Consider the following 15,266-nt stretch of genomic DNA (forward strand, 5'->3'; position numbering starts at 1 on the left):
CTGAAATAGCTTGCAAATTCATCTTGAGTTTTGTCAAGCTTGTCATGTAAATTTTACAGAAACCTACATAAAAGGATTTTATCCATTTTAATTAAGGAATAACTTAGTGAAGGATCAAATCTATAATTAAACAGTACAAAATAGTTTTTCACATTCCTGGTTTGACAGAATTCCCTGGGAAAGGGAGGTTTTATGCCATATGAAGAAAAATAATCTGAATTGACAGAAGATTTTATACATCTGATTTTGTAGTCCTAGGTTAAAGTCTAAGTTGTAATTCATGCAGTTTTGTCATGAGTTGCAAGATGCTTGTAAGATTTGGTCACAACTGCAACACTGATCAGAAATAATAATTAAGTTTGTTAAATGTTTCAGAAGCCAGCTTTATGTCAGTCAGCACATCCAGGTGGAAATGGATTTGTCTTTCTAAACAAGGAGCTTAAAGTGGTAATCAGCCAGCCACTTTTGGATTATATATGTCTTTCTAGTGTTTATTTATTCAGCAATGATAGGTAGGCAGCTGGTATGAGCAAAACTGTTCTGAACTTAGTTAAAAACTGACCAGTCAGATGGAACAACACATGCTAAAATAACATCCCTAAGGTTCATCAGTCAGGGGATAAAAGCTGTGAGGGGGTGGAATTCCATTCCACAGAAGAAGTCATACTTGTGTGAAAGTTAAATAATTTCAAAATTTTCTGTAATAAAATAAAATAAAAATTTACAATTCTTTGCTCCTGACAAAAATAGTTTCAGACTCTTTGCACCATCATATGACATAATACATTATCAAAGTATTTGAAGTAAGTGATTTCAAAATACAGCACAAACTGTTGTGTTTTGATGTCTAATTGAATGTTACATGAGCTATAAAAGTTTTTGAGTTGTAGGAAAAATGGAGGAGACAAACACTTCTCATTTAACAATGTTAACACTGAATGTTAATTGTGGCTTCCCTCAGATAATCCCACATCCTGCTTGTTTGACTGTTATTTTGAAAATACTAAACATGTACCATGAAGTAAGGTTTTATCTTCTATAATCATTTATTAAATTAGTTCCTAGCATCTCTATTCATCTTTGATGTTTTAATTGCAGTCAGCTGAAGCTACCAGTTCAGTAAGTTTATCCAGAAATAAATTTTTACTGGAATGAACTGGGAATGAGATGGTATGGAAAAGACACATGTACTGATGGGTTTTTTGTTTGTTTGTTTGTGTTTTTTTGGTGGAAACAAGTAACCTTAATATTCTACTTTAATTTGAAATCTTTTCTAATCTAAGGGCTATAACAGAAAGCTTTTCAATCTTATGATTATACCTGTACTGTTACCTGTAAGCTACAGGAGTCTTCCACTCTGCATGTCAGCCTCATTGAAGTCTGTTCTGTGCATACAAAGTTGCCTTAAAAAAGCCTTTGTGGGGATTATGAAACTAACCGTTGTCAAAAGTAAGGAAGAAACATTTATATGAGCATATTTTTATAGAACAACCATATACAAACCATTTACATTATATCATATGCCTAAAAAATTGAATTTCCTTTCAAACCCTTAAATTCTTGCGTGAATTTACCCATCCAAACAATCACCTTGTGAATTTTTAGGTGGGTCAAGGTTTCTTTGTAAATATTTTTTCTCCTCTTGAACAAAACTACAAATATCAACTGTATGCAAAATCTTAGCTTTGTTTCAGAAGTCATTAGTGCCTGAAAATGAACATGCAGACTCATACACAACAATAAATGTAGATTTCTAGGGAGAGAAAGTGGAAGCGGGTTGCAGTTGTAATCCCACTGCCATTAGCAGTGGCTCTCTAAGAGGGTCTGGACAGTTTCTCAGCCTGATATCAGGTCTTGATGACAGGCAGATTTGCTTTTTTTTGAAGCATTAGAGTAGCCTGACTTACAAAATATTGACCAAATAGTTGATGCTAAGGAATCCTGTTTCTTTTGCATGAAAAGCTGCTCAAATACTTGTGCATTCTTCTTTTGCTGGCAAAATCTAATCCAAAACCAATCTGAAGGGTTTTAGCTCATATTGAAGAAACTAAATAAAGTAGTATTAAGTGTACCTGTTCTCTGCTTTATCTTTCTCCAGTAAAAGAAAAGTGTGGGGGTTTTTTTTGTCACTTTTGACAAAAATGCAAGAATTTTGATATTTTTATCTTTTTGGAAATGCATTGTATACTCGGCTCTTTCCCAGCTGATTTCACATCTACTCACTTGAAATGTTCTGTATGGAATACAGCCTGCTGCTTGTGTATTTACCATGACACCTTTCAGTGCAGTGTATGTCAACCGGCTTTTTCGCTCCAGTCTGCAAAATGTAGTCTTTCGAGATAGTGTTTGAAATTAACCTCTGTGTGGGTTTTTTTCATTTGTTTTTTTATTGGCTGATTGACCACATGTATGTTTATTTGATTAGGATTATTATGTAAGGGGTTTAACAGCTTCCGAATAATTGGATATTGTGCTTTCACATTTAATGTATTATTATTCTTTGATATCACTTACTATTTGTCAGGTAATTAACTTTTAATTACACTGTTTAAAGCAAAAGGTCTTGTTTTTTTTCACTATTTTGTCAGCTCTATTAATTCAATATAAAACTTTAAAATACCTTTGTCTAATACTTAATACATTGTTTTCTGCTTGAAGACATGAAAAGCTAGAAGGCAGAACATTACCATGTAATTTAAAAGAAAGTAAAGCCTGGAGTTAGTTAAAACAATCCTTGCGCCATACTCCTTGTGTAAGTGGAAATTTCCAGGCAGATGAGCAGGGATTGCACTAAAGAGCTAAACAGATAAAATAATTTCAGAAAAGTGAAAAATCCAAAATGGATCATTTACAAGGTAGGCAATTGTTACTTATGTTTGGCAAGAAACTGATAGCTGAAAGATATACAATAATTTCTAAGTCCAGTGTTGACAAATGCTTACAGGTCAAAACAAGTAAAACTTCTATTTTTTCTGAAACCTGATGAAAACAGCAAAAAATCCCATTACAGTCCTGTCAGTCATAATAAGACGCATTATGCTGAAGTGATGTAAAAACACAAATAAAAACATTGAATAATAACTAAAGCAAATGAAAGTGTCTTCTGCCCACATAGAAGCCTTTTCTGTTTCACCCATGTCTTTGCTAATGAAAACACATTCAAGAGGTGGGATATTTATTATGGAAGAAAGTTAAAGAAAAGGACTTGTCAGCTTGATGGAAGATGTTATTTGTGAAACAAAACATGATATAAATTGCAAGACTAACTCAGGAAGGGCCAGCCCTGCATGGGTAATATGTATACTGGATATGCATAAGAGGTGTATTTCTTTTAGTTGATGTAAAACAATTGTTATCATTCTGGACTAAAAGATAGCAGAAGATTGAACCAGAGGAAATGGCTGTATGGAATATGTCTTGTACTGTATTTACCAAATACAACTTGCTGTGAATGAGAAATTAAATTGTTCAATAAGGCTTAATGATATAATCTTGGAAGAAAAATATTTTTTACTGTGTGAGAAGTACTGTGGAGTTTATCCCAGCTTTACCACAGAAGGGCAAGTTATTCAATCATTTGTTGGCATGTTTGAACCTTAATTATCTATTGCCTCTTTGATGTATGAAAGTAGGGTCAGGCTGGTCCAAAGCCTTGACTTTTCTGGTCACTAGTAGTACTTAGATGGATTTCCAGACTTCTTCCAAAAAAATACATGACTCTACAAGACAAGTGAGAAGCAATTGTTTTAGAACCAATTTCCAGTTTATATGCAAGTCGGATGTGCTGATTTTTCACTTGTTTACAAGTTTATAGAGAACCTGTATCCTGATTAAAAATCTGAAGCCCTGCTGAGTAAATCCAGATTTTATCACAGGGCTACCCTCTATGTAGGCTCTAGATTTAATGGTTTATCAAAATCAATCATATAGTCTTTGCCATTATGAAAGAACTATTTACAGAGAACAAAAGAAAGAAGAGGAACTATTTGTTAATAGAAGTCATTTTAGAATGGATTTCAACCTACCTGGGGAGAGTATTCATGTATTAATTTAAAAACTTAGAGCATGCAGATGTCTAAGTAATATAAACATGCATCTCTGAACTATTTTTCCTGTAAATCAATCAGGAGAAATATAAGTAAAATTCAAATTTTTACTACAGTCATAGAAGTTTAATATATAATTTTCCAGGTACTTTCAATCACATATCCCCCCCCCCCCCCCAACAATCTAGACTTGTTTTCTTCAAATGTAAACAGTAAAAGGCAGCTAAACTAACACAAAACTTAGTGTAAATAACTAGAAATAAACTTCAGTCAGACATATTTGCAACTTGCTACCGATGCCATGACGATTTTTTGCCTTTTCTTTTATACCCCTTTTATATACCTTTTTATAGCTTTTGTATTCTTAGCGTTTTTTAGCCTACATTCTTAGACTTATTTGTCAAGCTAGGAGACTAAACATCTTAGAAGCCTCATAGTTAGGGATCAGAAAGCCCCAGACCCCAAGGTCCTCTCCAGAACACATTCTGTAAACTGAGATAGGACCATCCGGGGGAAGGTTCCTTGGGGAGGGGGTTCATTCAAGCCTCTCATTGGGGAATCCTTGATAGATATGCTAATTAGTAAAACCTATAATGTTATACCAGATCTTTCATGGGGGTGCATTGTGGTGTGCATTTCAGTGCATTCGACCTGGACGTAGTGCACCTAAGGATCCTTAAAATAAATACCAAGGTAAAATCCCTTTTTCCCTTCTAACTGTGTTTGATTCTTGATTTTAAGACCAGAAAAAGGCATGACTACTGAAGGTTTAGTTTTTGTGGTGGTGCATTTCCCCCCACCCCAGGCCGCACCATGATCTCAGAAATGCTTGTTAGGCCTCGGCCTTGATGAGCAGCACCTGGGCTCGGCTCCTCTGGAGCTCCTCAGAAACACCGTCTGCTCCCAGAAACTGCTGCTGCCTAACGAGCTCCTGCTTTTTTTTTATGAATAGCCTTGGAAACTACTTTTCTTGCCTGAATGGCATAACATCCTTGTTCTCACACTTTCAAAGAAAGTTGCCCAAACCCTGGCCAGGATGAAACATTGTTGTGACTAAAGCCCACTCGCTTGCGGCCAATAAGCTGTGATCCAAAATGAGATCCCTGGAGCTCTCCTGGACTGCAGTGAGTGTGACCAGCACCCTCTGAGGGGGGCACCTCCCAGAGCCAGCGAGCTCTGGAGTTGGCTCCACTCAGAGGTCACCAAATGACGATGGATCCTGGGCCAGCACCCCCATTGCTCGAGGCTCAACCTTCACCGCTTGAGGAGACACAAAGGCATCCAAGGTGAGCATTTCACTGCCTTCCAGGGGAGCTTTTCACAGGTACCTTGCACTGATTCTTTATGTCTGTGTGCATAAAAGTGTGCAAATGCTATGGCAAATATGGGAGAAATGCTGCTCTCTTAGAGGTTTAACTACTTCAGATATCTAAGTAAGTTAGGCCTGTAAGTAAATTTAATTTAAGTTATAAGCTAAGCGAAATGCTGGTAAGTCTTGTTCCTTTGCTAAATTGTTACATTTAAGATATAAGTTTAAGTACTGTTACATTCGAGTGCTTTTAAGCCTTTAGGCTGTATTCCTTTCTATCCTTGCCATTTCTATCCTGTTGCACACACACACATAGATAGTTCTTGGTATATTTCAGTTTGGATTGATTGACTGGATTTTGTTTGTAGTTTGTTTTTTTGCCTTGGTGTGCCTTAACCACCTAGTAAGCAGTAGAGTGAGCCTTGTCAATGAAATTTGTCATGCTGTTGCTTTATATTACATCTGGTTTTTACTGATGCCCTCACTGGTGATTTTTTTAAGCAATCCCAAATACTCATTCATAACAGTTTTATATATCATATCATTACCATGTTTCAAAAGCCAATAAAATCTTTACTGTAAAGAAAAACAAAATCTGTTTTTAAAATATACACATTCTGTGTACGTATAATTATTTTAATTACACCCACTCTTTCAGTAATTGTGCTAAAAAAACACCATTAAATACAGTTAGACTAGATAAAGGATGGTGAGACCACATCCCCACTCCTTCTCAAAGTCAGTAGAAACTTCAAGGCAGTTGGCATAAATATTTGAATATAAAAGGAATGCCACTAGATGACAGCAAGTTTTGTTCTGATAAATTCTGTTGTTTAATTTGGGAAAAAACTCTATAGTACTACTTTCCAAAGTCATTATTTATCACATCAAAACTAGCTAATTAATTTGATATTTTCACTGGGAATCTGGAGAACTCATGGATATTACCCAGTCTTTAAAAATCAGTATAGTCAGACATCATTAACTTTCAGCTTTAAAATAAGGAAATAAGTCTTCTGTTCACTTTACACAGTCACATAATGTTAACTGAAAATTTTAGGACCTGCTTCTGTTTTCTACTTGTATATTTAGTATTGATTAACTCTGGCATAGAGCCTTAGCAGGTGTCATTAAAATTCCTTTCTTTACAGAAAATAAAGAGAAGGTCAGTGCAAATCTTATTCCACTGGCAGTTTACAGATTTTTTTTCTATCTTTAAAAAATACCCCACCTGTTTGTTGCATTTATGATTGGCCCAACAATTTCAGCAACAAGTAATATGAGCAGATGGCTATTAGAAAATTGAAGACACCAAGACTAAAATCTAATCTGAATACAGAAAAAAAAGTTTTGGTTTTTTTTTTCAATGCTTACCAGGAGCCAGCTTCAGGGTCTGTGAGCTGCGTGTTAGTTACAGCCAAGGAAACACAAACAGTGTGCTTAAGTATGGAGATACAGATCTTGATGGTCAGAAGGAATGACAAAAAGACTTTACTAAGATATCTGCAATATTTTTCTGCTGAGTTAAGTTCTGAGCATGGTCTTGCAAAATTAATTGTATTCCTAATTTCTACTTATTTTTAAATGAACAGAGGCATGACAAACATGTTTGACCTAAGCCTTCTCCTAGTGTTAGGGATTCATACCATTACACATCTTCCCTCTGAACAGGTGTGTGCTGAAGAGCAAACCTACTTTGAATTTAGTCTGTTATTAGCTCTCTGAGGCAACCCTACCTGGAATTAAAGCAGGGAGAGTACAAGTATGCCTCTGACCAATCTGACATGAGCTGAAGTGAGAGGAGGGGACGCCTCTGCATGACATAACCAATACAAAGTGGTCAGCAGACCCTCCCTCCAGCTAGTCTCTGCTTTGGTACTTCCCCTATGCAAAACTCCCTGTGGTCAGGGAGATATGAAGGGGTGAGAGATTAGATATCTAGTAACCAAATAAACACCTAGATAAACCAGAGAATTTTTTTAAAGAAGAAGTATAAAAATTTTGTAGAATAGAGCTAGGAAGTTTGCTGAAGGAAGAATAGTGGGTAGATGAATTGTGGGTAAATAATACAGAAGAAGGAATGGATGTTCTGATAAACATTTCATATAATGAATTCCTAGCAGGAAAGGGTTGCTACGTGTATAGATCCACATTTCTTTATTTTAAAATATCCCATTGAGTAGGCTTGTGTTCTGAGTTAAACATACTTAGAAATATTTGCTGCTGGATATTAAGGATTAATAAATAACTCGAGACAAGTTATAACCTTTTTCTCCTCTGCACTTCATTTTTTTTCTAGGTTGATATTTTTTATTAGATGATTGCTTACCACAAAAATTAAATACCACCAACAATAAAAAAAAATGCCTGTGATATTTGTGAGTTTTAATTCAATAAACCGTAGAAATCTAGCAGCTAAATTCAAATACAGTAGAACTACAGGAGAAAGCTATGTTCATTCCCCATGAAACAAGTAAGTTTGACCTCCCAAGAATCCTTTGTAACTGAGGTCCACTTTGGATGCAGATTTTGTGTAGTAAAGGCAAATCCTATGTGAAGTGTTGGTGGATCTGGTTTGAGTTTTGTGAAATGTATAATTTCCTTAGAATGAAATGAATGTCAGTGAGGGATAAATGCACAAGGTACATTGGGTCGATGAATATTCCAACTTTAAATCAAAATGGAAAGTTGAAGTCTGGGTTGTGTTGTCACCTTAATGTTTTTCACAAGATGAGATAAGAGCAAAAACCCCATGTCTCAGGTTAAGACTCTTGGGGAACCTGCATCCTACTTTTGTAGGTAGCATATGCTAGTTCTAGTAGCTATTCCATTTGCTAAAGTTCAAAATGCTCAGCTCACCTTTTCATTTTAAATATATGAACTTGCCCATTTTAAAAAATAATCTGTAAAGAAAATGGTATCCTGGCAATGAAAAGTATTTCTATCTTTCAAGCACCAAAAGTTCTCATTTTTATTCTGTCTGACAATTTGACATGAATAGGATGGAGATGCTACATAAGGTGATAAAAAACTGATGAATTGTCTCTTGCCTCTGGGTAGAAATTAATCATCATCGCTAAATATTATAGATAATTTCAGGCACACATACTGCATGTTATGGATGGGTTCTCCTTTAAAAGGATTTGATGGTCTGTGTTTATATTGCAAGAGAGGATGTTTTACACTGTCTGAATTCCATCAATGATGGCTTGGTGGATCAGAATTATTGCTCGCATTGATAAATCAACATCAGGTCAGCACTAATTTAAAATAAGGACCACCTTATATAGGATTGACTTCTTCCAGAAATGTACCTGAGGGGCAGGGCCCTGAGCCATCCACCTGCTCCTGGGGGCCTGGCAACAGGGCCCAGGCCAACACAGCCCAGAGCTGCTCCCTTGCTGCTTGAGGTTTTGGGGTGAGGCTCCACAGCAGCACTGTAATGAGGCCTGGCACAGAGCTGACCCCCATCCCATGGTAGCTCTCCTAGGATGAGGGTCTAGTGCTAAAGCCCACTGAAGATCCCATTCCCACTACCTCACGGCTGGGCCACTGCCTGGTCCTGGACTCCTGGTCTGGACCCCAAATATATCAGAGATGTTCATAATCTTTAAAGATTAGGACCAACAGTGCTGCTCCCAAAATATATGAGGGTTCGTACTTGGCAGATGAAAGAAATTAAGAATAAGCCCTTGTTCTCTGTCTCAAATATGTATTTTGATGATAGGCTTAAATGTCTCTAGCCTTTTCAAAACACCTATGTTTATCGAAACATACAAATGCATTACAAAAAGGGGTTTTAAAGCATACACTTCAGACTCCTGATGTCTGTCTGTATATATGGCGTGCACCAGGCTTCTTCATTTTGTCAAGTCAGTTTTAAACCTAGTACAGCAATGAAAGCAGTGCAGGGCAATACTTTAGGATCTTGGAATAGTTCTGAAAAGAAACCCAACAAAAACTAGGTTTTTCTGTACTGGAACTGGTCGAGTCTAGGCTGACCCACCAACTGTATGGCTAGGAATCCCCTGAATGTGTCTGGAAATCAGCTGCTAAGAGAGGACCTGATCTCTGGCCATGAGCTGGGGCTGAAAATTCCCAAGATCAGAAATGCAAAGAGGCTTTTAGTTCAGGAGCTGTGCCTTGAATTTGATCCCAAGCAATGGGAATGGAGTAGCAGCTATCAGTAACCATTCTACAATTAAAGCATTGTGCAACACTGTGAGCCATTATAGAAGTACAAGTATTAATTTCAGGTGTATCCCAGAAACCTCAAAATTAGGTTTGTCATGATTCGTAAAAGGGAAAGTGAGAACGGGGATCTAAACTAGCTGGAGTTTAAAAAGCATATATGTCCCAGGAGGTCTTTCCCATATGAATGCTGCGTTGATTTCTGTTTCCAAAAATGCCCTGTGTTTTCTTACTGACAAAGTCTGTCTGTGCTGGCTTAGCTATTGCTGTCATATATGCACAGAAGCAAAGCACTGCAATATTACAAATTCAGAGATGGTTTACCAACACTGCCATCTACAGAATGTTACACAGATCAAATTATGAGAGATACTATATTAACAGATTCTCCCTTTTTTCTTTCTCTTTTTTAAATTTTTTTTTTGTAAGTGCATATAGCTCTCTTGCGTATTTGCTTTTTACATGGATTTACAATGGTAAACTACTGTACCATGAACACCTTTTCAAGTGTTACTGTCTAGCAGTCCTACAGGTCATATAATCTTATTAATGTCTGTTTTGTGGCTGGTGTGCATTTTACTGCAACTTTCTCAGTCTTCTTGTGTGACATCCTGTCATAGTGTGCTACCTTAACAAATAGTCTGTTAGGTCTATTGCCCAGTACCGTAGTTCAGTGCACAATCCCAGGCTTCACAGGAGCTCACTCGCTGCTGCCTATCCAGTTAGTTATTCCATGAAGATCCCAAGGAAGCTCACTTTAGCTTAATCATGGTAATACAGTACTGACATATGTGACCCATGTGAGCAGATGAGAAACTCCAGTGTCCAGCTAAGTGCCTTTCAGTGTTTGCCCAGTAGTCACAGCTCTGCTGCTGCTCCATTCATGACCCAGGCAACATTTAGAGTAGAAGAAAGGGTTTCAAGCTGTTTCATTCAAAGTACCACTAGGGAAGGAATAGCAAAGCATGCAATCTCATCAGCAAGACTTGGCAGTTATATGGGAGATAAAGAAGGTTGAGAAGTATTGTATGTGTTCAAGAACTCTCTAAGTATAGTGTAAAATACACCACTTGTCATTCTTAATGATTCTCTGCTGCCACTTACAGTGATCGGAGCTCCATTTGCAGTTTTTTCATTTGAAAGCATTTCAGTCTTGGAACAAATTGAGTAGATCACAGAGAGTTCACATTTCAAAAAGCTGAACAGAAACTTCCCTGGTTTGGATAGTGTTTGTAATTTGCTTCTGCCAAGATTTTTTCCCAGGCCCATAATACACTGTATTGCTGGTATACAAAACTTTGACTTCTGTAAATAAATGAGCCGCAGGAGGAACTGCTATATTCTCCTGTTTGAATGATTCATGCACATCCAGCAGTAGGAAATAACATACTGTATAGAATCTTACAGAAGTAGCCTGCGTTGCTGGCACAATGATGGGATGGGATGCCTAGCATTGAAAGATAATGAGATTTCCTGTGAGCTGAATATGTATAGTAAGCCCTTGGGATTCAGTCTAAGCATGAAAAATAGACAGTAGATTATGAGAAGAAAGAAAGATGAAGATAAACTTTTAAGATCATTCTTCAAAAAAGTGCTTAATTTTTAAGCATTTACAATATACCCTCCAGAGAACAGTTCAAACATTGTTTTTCATATTCAGGAAGTATTACCTCAGTCCTGTTCCGTCACTCTGCCCTGATCTTTTCAAAGGCTGAAGGATTTCTTTCTGTCACTCAAGAATAAATAAAAGGAATGAAAACAAAATCTTCCCTGACTTTATTCTTGGTTTTAGATGCCTTACCAGCAGTCAACTCTGGAAGCATATATTATCAGTCTCTCATTTTAGAAATGAGGGAGGTTGTCCCATTATGACATTCATATTTTGTCTTGCAAAGAATGGCAACCTTCAAAGATTCAAACAAACCAGCTTCTTTCAGGTATACATGAGAAAATCCAGCACAGTCAACAGAGAGCCTGACACTGACTTCAGAGGGGCCTCATGTGGACAGAGGCCAGAAGCTGATTTGCTGTGAATAGGTGAGAGTGGTTGGGAAACAGGAACTTGTCTGAACAGTCAATCAAAAGTTAAATCACATTGTTTTTAATTAAATGTGAAATAACTAAACATTTTTCTGTTCCCTGTTTCTCCTCTCTCTCTAAAAGAAGTAGTGCAGAACACTTTGAGAATTCTTCTCATGCTTTGTGCAGCTGAAGTGCTTGTATCTCCCTCCTGCTGTTTGCATCACAGGCATACTTGTACCTACATCCAACAGGACTGAGGAGAGATCTGTGGGCTAAACTGTTTACAGACAAGAGCAGCATCCTCTGCAAGTTTAATCTGACCTTACTCTAATTAGATAATTTTTTGCCAGCTGAAGATCAGGGAAAGGAAATGAATAGTGTATTTATCTAAATACTAATTCATCATAAAGAGATTTTTCAAGTGGAAAACTGGTAAGAAAAATCTATATTATTTCCATAACTTTAAAAAAAAAATTAATCAGCAACTTTTTAGAAACTTATGTTTTGGCCAGTCCACAGAATCACAGAATATTATGAGTTGGAAGGGACCCACAAGGATCCTTGTGTCCAACAGTCCAACTCTTAAGTTTGGTAGTTTCAAAACAGAATGTGGAATGTGAAAAATTTTATCAACTATACTGAATCAAAATTCAACTTGGGCCTTTCCAGGAGGAATTTCTGATACTATTTTATTTATATTTATTTTATATATATATATATTTAGGGGAAAAAACCCCAAAAATATGCATATTTTTTCAAGCAGAAGAGGAATCATAATATTAGAGTGCTCCTAGAAACTTATAGGACAAAATTCAGATGCCCTGTAAATGCAGTGAAGCCCTGAAATCAGATGAACAATAAAAATAGGAACAGATTCTCCCCTCCCCTTCCTTTTAATTTTTATATATGTTTTTAATCCCTCAGGTTTTGAAGTTTCTTTAAAAACCTCTTGTAAATGTTGTTTCCCTGTTTTGCTTGACTTTGAGAATGATAATGGCAATATTGCTGGAAAGTTTTAGTGGTTTTTTGTTAATGATTACTAGTAGCAATGTCTCCAAATGGTAATCCTCTTATAAGCAATAGCAATCAGTCATACAGTGACAAAAGAAGGAGAAGGCAAGTGACTGAAGTGATTTGCCTTTGGATCTACGTATAGTTGAATTACAGACTCATTCATTCTCTAATTTCTGTGTTACATTATGTTGGATCACCATGTGTGCAGGACAGTGGTTTTTCCATGCTGTGTGCCATGGAATGTTTCTGGTTTGGGCAATAAATGTTTCCTATGTTGTTCTCCTAAGAAATGCACATTCAGTAACCAATTCAGCTGTTTATGCTGAAGAATATTAGCTATTTACTTGAATAAGCAGTTCTTCCTGGAAGGTATTTATAATTTCCTAGAGTCCAACTGCTCACTTTGTTCCTGAGAAACTTAAAAAAAAGGAACAGAAATCTCTTATGGAAAATGATGAAACACCCTTTCTTTCTGAATTCTGCTGCTTCACCTATCACTTGTGTCTTACTTGGTTATGACAGGTGTTTTCAGGGCATGAGGAAAGATCTTGATTACTGGAAATAATTTTTTGTTGAATTTTTTTTTACAATACCAGAGTAATTAATGAGTTTTGAGGTAACTTAGTAATAAAAGCATATTTTTAAGTAAAGGATGGTGATTAACAGACTAATTTTCATTTTCTGGAAAACTCCTCTTTCTCAAGGAAAAAAGATTCTGAAGAATCTAGTACATGGATTTGCCAGGCTTATTATTCCAGCTTTCTAAATTAAAAATTTACACCACAGGCAGTATTGGAGAAAAGCATAAGAGATGTGCAAAGGCAGAATTAGACCCCTGGTGCTCAGTCATTTTGCTGATTGTAGCTCACCATTGCCTCTGATCTGCATTGTGCACTCCAATCCCTCAGCAGCTACAGAGACTCTTGGTCAACTCCATTTCCCAGGCATCGCTGCCAAGAGCCCTGTGTCAGGTACTCTCCATAAATTAACAAGCAGAAAACACCTACTGTTACAGATGGAAGAGCAGAACCACTTCCAGGAATTGGGAGTGGGAAGCAGGAATTTCCTGTTAGTGCTTAATTTCTTCATTCTGAACAAATAAAAGGAGCTATGATATATCAGACTACTGGAGCCAATTTTCATCACTGCTATTGCTTTGCTTAGTTCCTTGAAAACAAGCAGGTTTCTGGGGGAAGCTTTATTAAAAACAATGTGAAATTTTCTTCTGACTATTCTGACTTAAAAATGCTACTGAGATGAGATAGAGAAAACTTTAAAAAGTTGGTTTATTCCCAGTTTTCCCACCACACGTATCCCCTGATGATTCAGATCTATTCTCTGTCTTCAGAACTTGCATTCTTTTGAAGGAAAAGGATTCATATCTGGAGCATACCATCAGCATTTTGATGAGGGCATACAGGACAGACATACAGGCTCATCCTTGAGACTTATTTGCAGCTTCTTTCTTTTCCTCCTCTGTACAGCAAAGGCATTTCACAGATTTTACTCTAAAAAGAGCTAAGTGATTTGGGGGGTTGTTTTATCTTGGTTTTTTTCTCTTTTTTTGGAAATAGTAAACTTTCTGGACTCAGCATCCCCAGACTATTTGCAATGTCAAAATGAGTTCCCCTGTGTCATTTGATCTGATTACTAAGTAATGCTAATGGAGGATATAGTAATGAAATTGGAAGTGTTTGGATTTTGGTTGTTTTGCCAACAGTAAATATAAAATATTTTTATTCTAAATTGACTAGAATTCCTAACAGCAGAGAGGGCAGGAGCTGTCTAAGTGAAAATAAGATAAACACGCCACATTTGGTTCAGATCAAAAGTTGTGGAGTTTTTTAAGTTTAGCTACTGAATTAAAAAATCAATTATTTTCACAGCTCCTCCTAAAAAATAGTACTTTTCTTTCTGAAATTTTCCCACCATGGAAAATCCTTAATAAATCCTAAAAAAAGTGGTGGTTCAGAATAACTTCAAGACCATCCCTGGAGGTTTTTTGACAAGGCTGTGAAACACAATTCCCTGTGTCCTCTCTCAAAGCCCAAAGACAAACTGTGGACATCACAATTTTTCAGCTGCAAGTGAAAGGGTTTCCTGGCAGAGCTGTAAGACAGTCACATGCCCAAGAGTGGGTCAGTGGTGGTGCAGGGAGTGAAAGGCAAGAGCAGCCCTGTGCTCAGGATGCACAGGCAGCCCTCTGACGTGTAAGGGGAAGCCGCTCACTGTCTCCTGGACTCTCATCCTCTAGGTCACAGGTTAGGGCTAAGGAACAAACTGTCTTTTCCAACCTGTGCTTTGGCTATGGCTATTGGCTGTTTCATCTACATGAGGAACTACAAGACATGTGTAAGCCAGTGCTGCTTATAGATCTGTGTTTCAGGAATGGGGGTGACAAGACAAGAATGCCTGGTCTCAGAACAGCTAGTTATAATTGTAGGGAGACTGGCAAGGAGAGGAAAAAGGGAAGTGATTCAATTTGTGCAGTGAGCTTTATTTGGTCTATTTGGTCAGTGACCAGCAGTTAGCAATAATCAGCTGGTTGTATCAAGTGTGCTTCACCAGGCACTTCACTTACACCTAAAAAGATGGTGACTGAACGTTAAGTAAATAGTGAAAAACTATGAAGAATTTACAATAATTTTTACTAAGTTGGAAATTGTCACCAAATTAATTTAGAA

The sequence above is a fragment of the Corvus hawaiiensis genome, chromosome 6 (genome assembly GCF_020740725.1).
Source record: "Corvus hawaiiensis isolate bCorHaw1 chromosome 6, bCorHaw1.pri.cur, whole genome shotgun sequence".
NCBI lineage: Eukaryota > Metazoa > Chordata > Aves > Passeriformes > Corvidae > Corvus > Corvus hawaiiensis.